Genomic DNA, 11,486 nt, shown 5'->3' with positions numbered 1-11,486 from the left:
TGTAATAGGCTAAAATATTTAAATAGCCAGTATATTCTGTGTGATTCCAAAGATATCAAGCTCAAAAACAGGCAAAATTAATCTAAGGTGAGAGAAGTCAGAATAATGGTTCCATCTGGAGGGTATGGACTGCAGGGGAATCTGAGAAAGATTTCCAACTCCTTGAAATGTTCTAGATCTCAATCTGCAAAGTGGTAAATACAGATGTATTGGTAAATAGCCACTAAGCTGTACACTTAAGATTTAAACACTTTACACTGTATGTCAGAGACAACATACCACTCAAAATTGTTCTGCACTTTAACTTTTGTTGGTGATACTACATAATCTGTCTTGGAGATCCATGCATTATTAGCACATCTGTCTAGAGGAGCTTCATTCTTTTTTATAGTAACTCCATTGTATGGACAGACCATGATTTATTCAACTAGTTCTCTACTGATAGACGTTTTGGCTACAAAGTGTTGTTTTTTAATATAGCATGAGCAATACCTGAAATCTACAACTACTTCAGTGCCAGCCTCATTGATTTGCTCAGCAAATGTATAGAATGTACTCTATGTGACAGGCCCCAAATAAGATTCTACAGCTTCAGTGGCAAACAACAGGATGAGCTCCTGCCTTCCCAGAGCTTACCACAGAAACAGGCCCAATGGCAATGAGTGTGATACATGCTATGGCACCATAAAGAATACATCTGCTGGGGCGCCTGGGGGCTCCATTAATAGAACATCTGCCTTCGGCTCAGGGTCATGATCCCAGGGTTCTGGGATAGAATCCGCATTGGGGGGCGCCTGGGTGGCACAGCGGTTGGGCGTCTGCCTTCGGCTCAGGGCGTGATCCCGGCGTTGTGGGATCGGGCCCCACATCAGGCTNAGCTCAGGGTCATGATCCCAGGGTTCTGGGATAGAATCCGCATTGGGCTTCTTGCTCAGCAGGGAGCCCGCTTCTCCCTCTCCCTGCCACCCTCGCCCCTGCTTTTATTCTCTGTCAAATAAATAAAATATTTTTTAAAAAGAAAAAAAAAACAAGAAAAAAAAACACCCTCTGGACATCCAGGCTTGAGGGAGCTTCCTGGTTGGTGACCATACTGATATGCCAGGAAGGTGACACACCCCGACTCCTCAGGAAGAAGGCCTAGAAGCTTTGCATTGCCCCTCACACTAAACCTTAAGTGTCCCTTCATTTGGCTGTTTCTGAACTGTAGCCTGTATAATAAAGCTATAATTGTAAACATTGTGCTTTTCTGAGTTCTGTGGGTCATTGTAGTGAATTATCAAACATCAATGAGTCATGGAATTGACGGCCAGTTAGTCACAAGTATGCTTGGCCTGGGGACCCCTACGGTGTGGCTGGTGGTTGAAGTGAGGGCAGTCTTGTTGGGGACTACTAAGATCTGTTTTTCACTCACAGCAATTAAGTTCTGGCAACAAATGCGTAGAGTTTTTTCTCACATCAACAACCAATCATTCAACTCTCCAGACTTCAGGTGGGTATCTCACAATTTAATTCAACTCTGACACTAAATGCCTGGAGTTAGCATCAGATCTCACAAGTTAAGGGCTCAGTCCCACAAGACACTCCCCCCCAACACACCTCAGATGTCAGTCTCAAATTCATGTTGTCACCTATGCTTCTGACCACCCCTTATAAATCAGAGGTTCCCACAACCCCCTCCTCAGGTTCTATAATTTGCTGTAATGGCTCACAGAACTCAGGAAAACATTGTACTTACGTTTACTGGTTTGTCCTAAATGATATCTTAAAGGATATAGATAACAGCCAGATGAAGACACATGCGGGGCAAGGGCTGGTGGGTCCCGAGCATAGGAGCTTCCATCCCAGTGGAGTTGGGTGTGTCATCCTCCTGGCACGTGGGTGCATTCACCAACCCAGAAGCTCTCCTAACTCCATAGTTTAGGGTTTTTATGGAGGTTCCATTACACAGGCATGATGGATTAAATCATTGGCCTTTGGTGATTAACTCAGCCTTCAGCCCTTCTCCCTTCCCCAGAGGCAGGGGTGGAGGGGTGGAGTGGGGCTGGTAGTTCCAACTCTCTATTCATAATCTTAGTTCTTCTGGCAACCAGCCCCCATCCTGAAGCTACCTAGGGCTCCCAAGAGTCATCTCACGAGCATAAACTCAGGTGTGGTTGCAAGGAGCGTATAATAAATAACTAAAGACATTTTTTTTCAGGGAATTTCCAAGGACTTTAGAAACTCTTGGGCCAGGAACCAGGACAAAGACATAATATTTATTTCTTATTCTATCACCATATCACAAGAACTGTGCCCTTAAACCTGTGTTGTCAGGAGCTAACTCCAGGAGGTTAGCATCAGAACTGAATAAGTACACACAGCTGGAAGTGAAATAGTACACATGCTTTACTTGAGAAGCCCAGTTAGATTTAAGACCACCCAACCTACAACAGGTGCTCACAGGGTCTTTGCATCACAACAATTAATTAGGCGCAGCCTCTGCTTGCAGTGAATTTAGGTTATTTGTAAATAGGTTTCTTCTGTACTCCGAAACAGATTTTCCCATAGAAACAGTGTTACAGGGGCATCTGGGTGGCTCAGTCAGTTGATCATCTGCCTTTGGCTCAGGTCATGATCCCAGGGTCCTGGGACTGAGTCTCATGTTGGCTCCCTGCTTCTCCCTCTGCCCACCACTCTCCCTGCTTGTGCTCTCTCTCTCCCTCTCTCTGACATATAAATAAATAAAATCTTTAAAAAAAAAAAAGTGTAACAGTGGTGATTCTGACTGACCCACAAAATGTTGTTCAATTTATAACAACACTTTCCAGCAATCCTGTGAACTAAATAGAATCTTTTCAACAAAAATCCATTTTCACTAAATCAGCCAGTTAGGTCTTGTGTTTTGTAATGAACACACTTGTCAAAAAAAAAAAAAAAGGCATTATAAGAACGTGAATCCCTGAGAATATATCTCCTTCTCCCACCCATATACCCTGCAGCCACAGCAACAGAAGGGCAGTAATTTTTTTCCTCCTTAAAACTATTACTCCTTTTGACCAAACAACTTGACCAAAAAACTTCTAGGAAGCCAACTTATATATAAAAATACTCAGGCTATGTAATTACAGGGATGTCTATTACTATTTCCAGGAAGGAAAAATAGTGACAAATGATCCCTCAAAAGGAGGCCAGTTAAATAAACTGTACTTCAATGCAACCATACAAAAAGTAAAAAGAATCAAGGGGCGCCTGGGTGTCCAGTCGGTTAAGTGGCCAACTCTTGATTTTGGTTTAAGTCATGATCTCAGGGTTCTGGGATCAAGCCTCACGTCAGGCTCTATGCTCAGCAGGGAGACTGCTTAAGGATTTTATCTCCCCCTCTCCCTCTACCCCTCCCCTCCCTTCTCTTTCTTTCTCTCTCAAATAAATCTTTCAGGATTCCTGGGTGGCTCAGTTGGTTGTCTGCGTTCAGTTCATGTCATGATCCCAAGCTCCTGGGATTGAGTCCCATGTTGGCTCCCTGCTTCTCCCTCTGCCTGCCACTCCCCCTGCTTGTGCGTTCTCTCACTCTCTGACAAATAAATAAACAAATCTCAAATAAATAAATCTTTTTAAAAAATAAAAAGAACTGAGCATGGAAAGATATGCAAAATACATTGTTTTATGAAAAGAAAGTTAAAAACCAAATACATCAGGGGTGCCTGGGTGGCTCAATTGGTTTAGTGACCAAATCTTGATTTTGGCTCAGGTCATGATCATTGAGCCCCACGTCCCCATAGGGCTCACACTTGGTGTGGAGCCTGCTTGGGATTCTCTCTCCCCCTCTCCCCCTGCCTCTCCCCCACACAGGCAGGCTTGCTTTCTCTTTACATCAGTGGGATTCTGTATTTGTAAATACAATATTAACAAATAATATTAGTAATATTAAACTATCTAGTAATATGTTAGAATAGGCTTCAGAAATAAACTAGAGGAATCATCCATTCCCAGTGGTGGCCTCTAAAAAGTTGGGCTTACAACGATTTTGACATCTTACCATTAAATAATTTTGCAAGTAGGTTATTTTTGTAAGCAGGAAAAAAAAAAAGAATCCATATTTCTTTCTCCACTCCTGACTTGCACACAATGTATTTAGGAGAGTTATAAGTCAGATTTTCAGACTTGCTGTTTTTTATGCCTTATTGGTTGAAGAATCCATGGCATCTTTTTTTCTTATTTACCCCATCTTTTCAATTTTATTGCAGCTTAATTTACAAACAATAAAAGCACCCATATTAAGTGCACAGGGTGTTTTGACCTATGGAACTATGACTGCTGTCTAGATACACGTAATTTCCATCACTCTTCTGTCAATCCCCATCCCTCCCCCCAACCCCTGGCAGCTCCTCATATGCTTTCTTTCACTACAGAGAGGAATTTCATATAAATAGACCATACAGTCACGTCCGGTTGTGTGTCAGGTTTCTTTCACTCAGCATAAGGTTTTTTGTTTTTAAAGATATTGTTTATCTATTTGTCAGAGAGAGACTGAGAGCAGAAGCGGGAGAAGCAGCAGGCAGAGGGAGCGCTGAGCAAGGAGCCGGATGCGGGACTGGATCCCAGGACCCCGGGATCATGACCCGAGCCGAAGGCAGATGCTCAACCCACTGAGCCACCCAGGTACCCCTCAGCATAAGGTTTTTGAGGTTCATCCACACTGTTGATCACATCGATCATCGATTTCCTTTTATTGCCTAGTAGCCTTTCATCATATGGATATACCACGACTTGTGTTGATGGACAGCATAGAGCTGACTCCAGTCTTTAGCTAATATGGATGAAGCTCCGGTTCTGTACAAGTCTGTTGGGAGGACATGTTTTTATTTCTCTTGGATAAATACTTAGGAGTGGAACTGCTGGTCCCATGGTAAGTCTATGTTTTAATTTTACACGAAACTGCCAAAACAGGTTTCCCAAAGCGATTGTACATTTAACGTTCCAACCAGCACTATATGAGCGTTCCAGTCGTTCCACATACTTGCCAACTTGGTATAAATACATTTTCAATAAATAAACAGAAGGACAGTGGTCCCGTCTCCTGGGAACAACTTTCTTCCCTTGCATAGGAGTTGCAGAAGTTCTTCTGAATATAGGCTTTACAACATCCTCCAGGGTAGGATAACGGAGGAATAATGACAAGCTCAAACTTGCCTTAATTCCCTGGGGTGTCTTATTTTTACTGGCCTATATCCAGCAGCACACACACACACAAAAGTTTACCAACGTTTTATTTCTGACCCAAAGAGGCAGGTGGGGTGTGGTGATTACAGCGGCAGCAGAAGAGACTTAGATGAGAACTGAGGAAGACCTGCTTCCTGTTTTACGAGGAGACAATCTGGAATAGAGGCTTAGATGCAGTTCCCCTTAAGCACTGTTTCTCCAGCTACAGTGGAATTTTGATAAAGCCCTGGGGATAGGTGTTGCCTTATCCTTCCAAACTCAGGTCCCAGCCAGGATGGGGGAGGGGGATCCCTCTCTTTTGGCCAAAACTGTCATTTACCTAATCTGAGAAGCTAGTAGGGACCTCCTCCCCAACATTTCCCTGCAGCCCCAGTCCCAGGACCCCTTAACTCCCACAGTCCGCTCCCTCAGCCCCAGCCCCAGCCCCTGCCCAGTCTAGGGATTTCCCCTAACTGAATGCCATTTTTTCTTGTGTCTCCAGCCGCCAACCTCTTTCCCTTCCTCCCATGTTTGCTTCTCAGCAGCTGCCTCGAGTCACAGATTCCTGGCCTGGTTCCCTCACAGACTCTGACACATAGAAGGCAATTAATTCATACTTGTGGAATTACATCAAGGTGTTTCTGATGTTTATCTCTGGTGTGGGGTCTTGATGGTTTTCTTTATGGGCTGCTTCATCATAAACATTAAAAGTTAGTTTGGGCTAAAACAAACTTCGTTTTCATTGAATTAAATTCCATTTCTCTCTCCGGCATCCCAGGCTTTGCCCCTCCTTCTGTCCTTTGCCAGCTTCCTTGGTCTTTTAGGTCACTGGCCCCACCCCCTCCGTGCTTGACCTTCCAGTCTCTGTTTTGGATGTGGCAAGGGGCAACTAGGCGGCGAGTGAGTCTCTGGTTCTAGCAAACCCCCATCCCCAATACCTTCTCCCTCTCTGCCAATCTTCTCAAGTACCTCTGGAGGAAGTGAATATTATTGTTTTGTTTTAATGCGTATTGGGTTATAATGACACACAATAAAGTGCATAAATCTTAAGTATATAGTGCAATGTATGTTTTATAACATCTTTATTGGGATACAACACACATATCATACAACTCACCCATTTAAATTGTTTCGTGGGGATGCCTAGATGGCTCAGTTGGTTAATCCATCTCCCTTTGGCTCAGGTCATGATCCCAGGGTCCTGGGACGGAGTCCCTCATCCAGCTCCTTGTTCAGTGGGGAACCTGCTTCTCCTTTCACTCTGCCTGCTGCTCCCCCTGTTTGTGCTGTCTCTCTCTGACAAATAAATAAAATCTTTTTAAAAAAAGTTTTGTGGTTTTTAGCTTATTCACAAAATTGTGCAATCATCACAATCTAATTCTAGAATATATTGTATTTTTTTAAAAGATTTTATTTATTTAGGGTGGGGGAATGGGATAGACTGGTGATGGGTGGTAAGGAGGGCACGTATTGCATGGTACATTGGGTGTTATACGCAACTAATGGAGCATTGAACTTTACATCGGAATCCGGGGATGTACTGTATGGTGACTAACATAATATAATAAAAAATAATTTAAAAAAAAAGATTTTATTTATTTATTTGAGAGAGAGAGAGAGATAGCTCCAGAGAGCACAGGCAGGGAGGAGAGGGAGAAGCAGGCTCCCCACATGCAGGGAGCCCGAGGGGGGGCTCAATCCCAGGACCCTGGGATCATGACCCAAGCCAAAGGCAGACACTTAACCAACTGAGCCACACAGGCATCCCATGACATTCATTTCCATTAGGTATACAGCCAAGGACGGAATTGCTGGGCTGAGTTGTATGATATATATTTATTTAGCTTTTGCTTATTAAAAGTTCCAGCCACCTTTGTGCACATAAATATTTCCAGTTCTTGAGAGTTAGTGATTCTCAAGTACTTACAGTTTGTCCCATTTTTTTCCCCACCTACAAGTTTTGGGGTTCCATCTTCTTATATTTCTCAGTGACCCCAGGGGATGTCATTAGCCAGCCACCTGATGATTACCAGGAGGGGTTTAGACAATTGACAAGCTGGAAAGAGAAAATAGGGCTTCTGCTAGGCAGTAAGGGACAGGGGGTGAAGGTAACTATTAGGGACACAACGAACAGTGTCTGCCACATGAAGGGCACTCATCATACACATTTATCTGTTGAGATAGGACTTTCAGGGAGGGCTTTTTGTTTGCTATCTTGCAGTCACAAGATATTCATCTATTGCTGGAGAAATACTTGTGAAACCACTGCTAGGAACCAGTTTCCTAAAGATGTCAGGTTATGAAATGTTTACATTATTTTGTCGATTCTGAAGCAGGGGGCTAGGAAACTCAGCTGACATCTGAGGACTCATACATATTCATAAGGAGAACGGAGATTGGACCTGAGTTCTCAGAGCATGCTGGGAAATTTTCCAGCGTGCCTGGTTACTAGGCAGAATTCTCAGAAGCTCCTGTTTTCTTTGCCTGATGACTTCCTCATCCCTCAGATCCTTGCACAGTGCCCTTCTCGTGTTGAGAGGAGGAGACATCTTAGGATCACCTACATTGTGGTCTGCTTTTCCAGAAAAGCTCTCAGTTCTTTCACCCCCATGCTGCCTGGGAAACTACTTCTCATTTCCTAGAGGGAAAAACATTAATACTTAAATCATATTTTTCAGAGGGTGGTTTGAGGGCTGGCAGGATTAGCATCTTTGGGGGCAGGGAAAATGCTTGTAAAAATGCCCAGGTCCACTTCCCACCTACTGCATACAAATTTCTGTGGTGGGGTCCCAAAATACTCATTTCAGAATTTCGTGGGTGATTCTTATGCTCAATGAAGTTAGAGAAACCTCTGGCTTAAATTATCAAGTAAAGGAAAACTAACAACACAGACATATTCTTGAAACTATATCCAGGGGCACCTGGGTGGCTCAGCTGGTTTAGCGTCTGCCTTTGGCTCAGGCCCTGATCCCAGGGTCCTGGCATCCAGCCTAGTGTTGCCCAGTGCTCAGCAGGGAGCCTGTTTCACCTCCCCTCTGCCTACAGCTCTGCCTACTTATGCTCTCTCTTTCTGTCAAATAAATAAATAAAATTTAGAAAAAGAAACTATATCTAGTCCCATCCAGCTGCTCCCACCAAACTGAATATCTTATAGTTTTACCTACCCACCCCTGTCCCCACCAGGACTTTTCAAACACTGTTCCTTTCTGCTACAACCTGTCTGATGTCCCTCATCTTTCAAGGTTGGCTTTCATTTTGCAGATTCCAAGAAATCTTCCCAGAACTCTGGGTAAAGGTACCTCTCCTCTGGTCCCTATTGCTTCCTGTGATTACCCTAGGACCCCTAGAGAGCTGCAGTATTGTTGTCCAAGTAGGCACCTGTCTGTCCCATTACACTGAACCAGTTCCTGGAAGACTGGGCTGACATTTTCTTCATGGGCATGGCTGGAACCTAGCATAGGGTGGGGCACACAGTAGGCATTCAATAAATGTTGAATAAAGGGAAGAATTATCTATTATGACTAATTAATTTTATGCCCATTTGAGAAATCCTTGCCTACCTCACCACAAAAAATGTATATATATTTTTTTCTTCTAGAAGCCTTATTGTTTTATCTTTTACATTTAGGTCTATAACCCATTTTGAATTAATATTTGTGTATGGTGTGAGGTAGGGGTAAAGAGTTTGTTTTTTGTTTTGTTTTTTGATATCCTATTGCTCCATTTACTATGGGGAAGATTATTTTAAATTGCACTTGATCCTTTGTCATAGATCCAGTGACCATCCAGTAAGAATCTATTTCTGGACTCTTTGTTCTACTGTTCTATTTGTCTATCTTAAGCCAATACCACACTGTCTTAATAACTGTAGCATTAATATAAGGCTTGAAATCTGGTAATGTAAATCCTCCTCCTTTGCTCCTATTTTTCAAGTTCTCTTATCTTGGCTATTTCAGATCATTTGCATTTGCACACAGAGTTTATTTTTTTATTTTTTATTTTTTTAAAATTTTTTTTTTAAGATTTTTTTATTTATTTATTCGACAGAGATAGAGACAGCCAGCGAGAGAGGGAACACAAGCAGGGGGAGTGGGAGAGGAAGAAGCAGGCTCATAGGAGGAGCCTGATGTGGGGCTCGATCCCAGAACGCGGGATCATGCCCTGAGCTGAAGGCAGACGCTTAACCGCTGTGCCACCCAGGCGCCCCTATTTTTTATTTTTTTTTAAAGATTTTATTTATTTATTTGACANCGCCCTGAGCTGAAGGCAGACGCTTAACCGCTGTGCCACCCAGGCGCCCCTATTTTTTATTTTTTTAAAAGATTTTATTTATTTATTTGACAGAGATAGAGACAGCCAGTGAGAGAGGGAACACATGGAGGGGGAGTGGGAGAGGAAGAAGTAGGCTCCCAGCGGAGGAGCCCGATGTGGGGCTCGATCCCAGAACGCCGGGATCACGCGCTGAGCCGAAGGCAGATGCTTAACGACTGAGCCACCCAGGCGCCCCTGCACACAAAGTTTAGAATCAGTTTGAGAATGAATTTCCTGACNAGAAGAAGTAGGCTCCCAGCGGAGGAGCCTGATGTGGGGCTCGATCCCAGAACGCCGGGATCACGCGCTGAGCCAAAGGCAGACGCTTAACGACTGAGCCACCCAGGCGCCCCTGCACACAAAGTTTAGAATCAGTTTGAGAATGAATTTCCTGACTGGTTTTAATCTCTTATCTCTTATGCTTTATCTTACCAGAAAATTGACCACACAGTAGCACCATTTTCCAGAACCTCCTTCATTTTAAATTGAGGACCAACTTCTTGGCATACAAGCAGCCAAATGCAGCTGACAGGGCTCTGAGTTCAGCAGCTCAGAGGCTGTACAGAGAAAGTCTAGACTCAGAACAACAAATCCAGCTAGCCTGGCAAATTCCTTATTTGTGGCCCCCCAGCTTTGACCTGCCCTTGAAAGGAGTCTATAAACTGTTCCATGACTAGCAGAAGTGCATATGGAAATTTAATGTATGATAAAGATGGCATTGTGTCCTTTGTGAAACAGATGGATTATTCAATAAATGAGGTTTGGAGCAACTGGAAAAGATAACATTGGAACCCTACGTCATTACTCACACTGAAATAAATTCCAAATAGATCAAAGACTTAAATGTTAACAATGAAACCATAAAAATACCAGGAGAACTCATAAAGTAATTTTAAAATAATATTGGAGTGGGGAAAGGCTGCAAAAAATAAAACATTTCTTCACTGCAAAAAAACCCATATCCCCAAAATGAAAAGGCAAACAATACACTGGAAAAAATATCTGAAACACCTGTTTATGGCTTGAGGCTCATTTCCTTATTATATAAAGGGTGATGTAAATTAATAACAAAAGACTAACAATCTGAAAAACATGGCCAAAGTACATGACCAGATTGATAAAAGAAATGCATTACAGATTCATCTTAAACAGATGAAAATATGCTTAATATCATCCATAACCTGAGAAACATGAATTAGAATTACACCGAGATGTCATTTTTCACTGTGAGATTGTCAAAGACACAAAAGCTTGAGAGCACACTGTCTGGTGAGGGAAACTGGCATTTCTACACACTGGTTATGAGAATGCAAATTGGTACAATCTTTGTGAGGTGCAATTAAGGAAAATTTATTCAAATGTTAGGTGAAAAGAACAACTTACAGAAGCATATGAATAGTATGATAACATTTATCAAAATTTTAAAGAAAGAGAAACTATCATATATTGTTTATGGATACATACACAATGCAATAAAAATATTAAGACATGGAAGGAAAAATACCGGCTAATAGCATAATAGTGGGTATCTGTGGAGAGGTAGGGAGGGGGAGACATAAAGAAATGTACATGTGGTATCAAGTCTATGCTTGCAAAATGTTAATATTTGTTAGATCTGTATGCATGGGTCTTCTCTTACAGATCTTGAAACATTTGAACATTTTTTAAATAAAAAAAAATATAGCTTATAAGGGCACCTNAAGACATGGAAGGAAAAATACCGGCTAATAGCATAATAGTGGTTATCTGTGGAGAGGTAGGGAGGGGGAGACATAAAGAAATGTACATGTGGTATCAAGTCTATGCTTGCAAAATGTTAATATTTGTTAGATCTGTATGCATGGGTCTTCTCTTACAGATCTTGAAACATTTGAACATTTTTTAAATAAAAAAAAATATAGCTTATAAGGGCACCTGGCTCGCTGAGTCAGTAGAGCATGCAGCTCTTGGTCTTAAGGTCATGAGTTCAAGCCCCACATTGGGCACAGAGCTCACCT

This window comes from Ailuropoda melanoleuca, chromosome 12 (assembly GCF_002007445.2).
Source record: "Ailuropoda melanoleuca isolate Jingjing chromosome 12, ASM200744v2, whole genome shotgun sequence".
Lineage (NCBI taxonomy): Eukaryota > Metazoa > Chordata > Mammalia > Carnivora > Ursidae > Ailuropoda > Ailuropoda melanoleuca.
The sequence above is the reverse complement of the archived record's forward strand: the minus strand, read 5'-3'. Positions refer to the sequence as shown.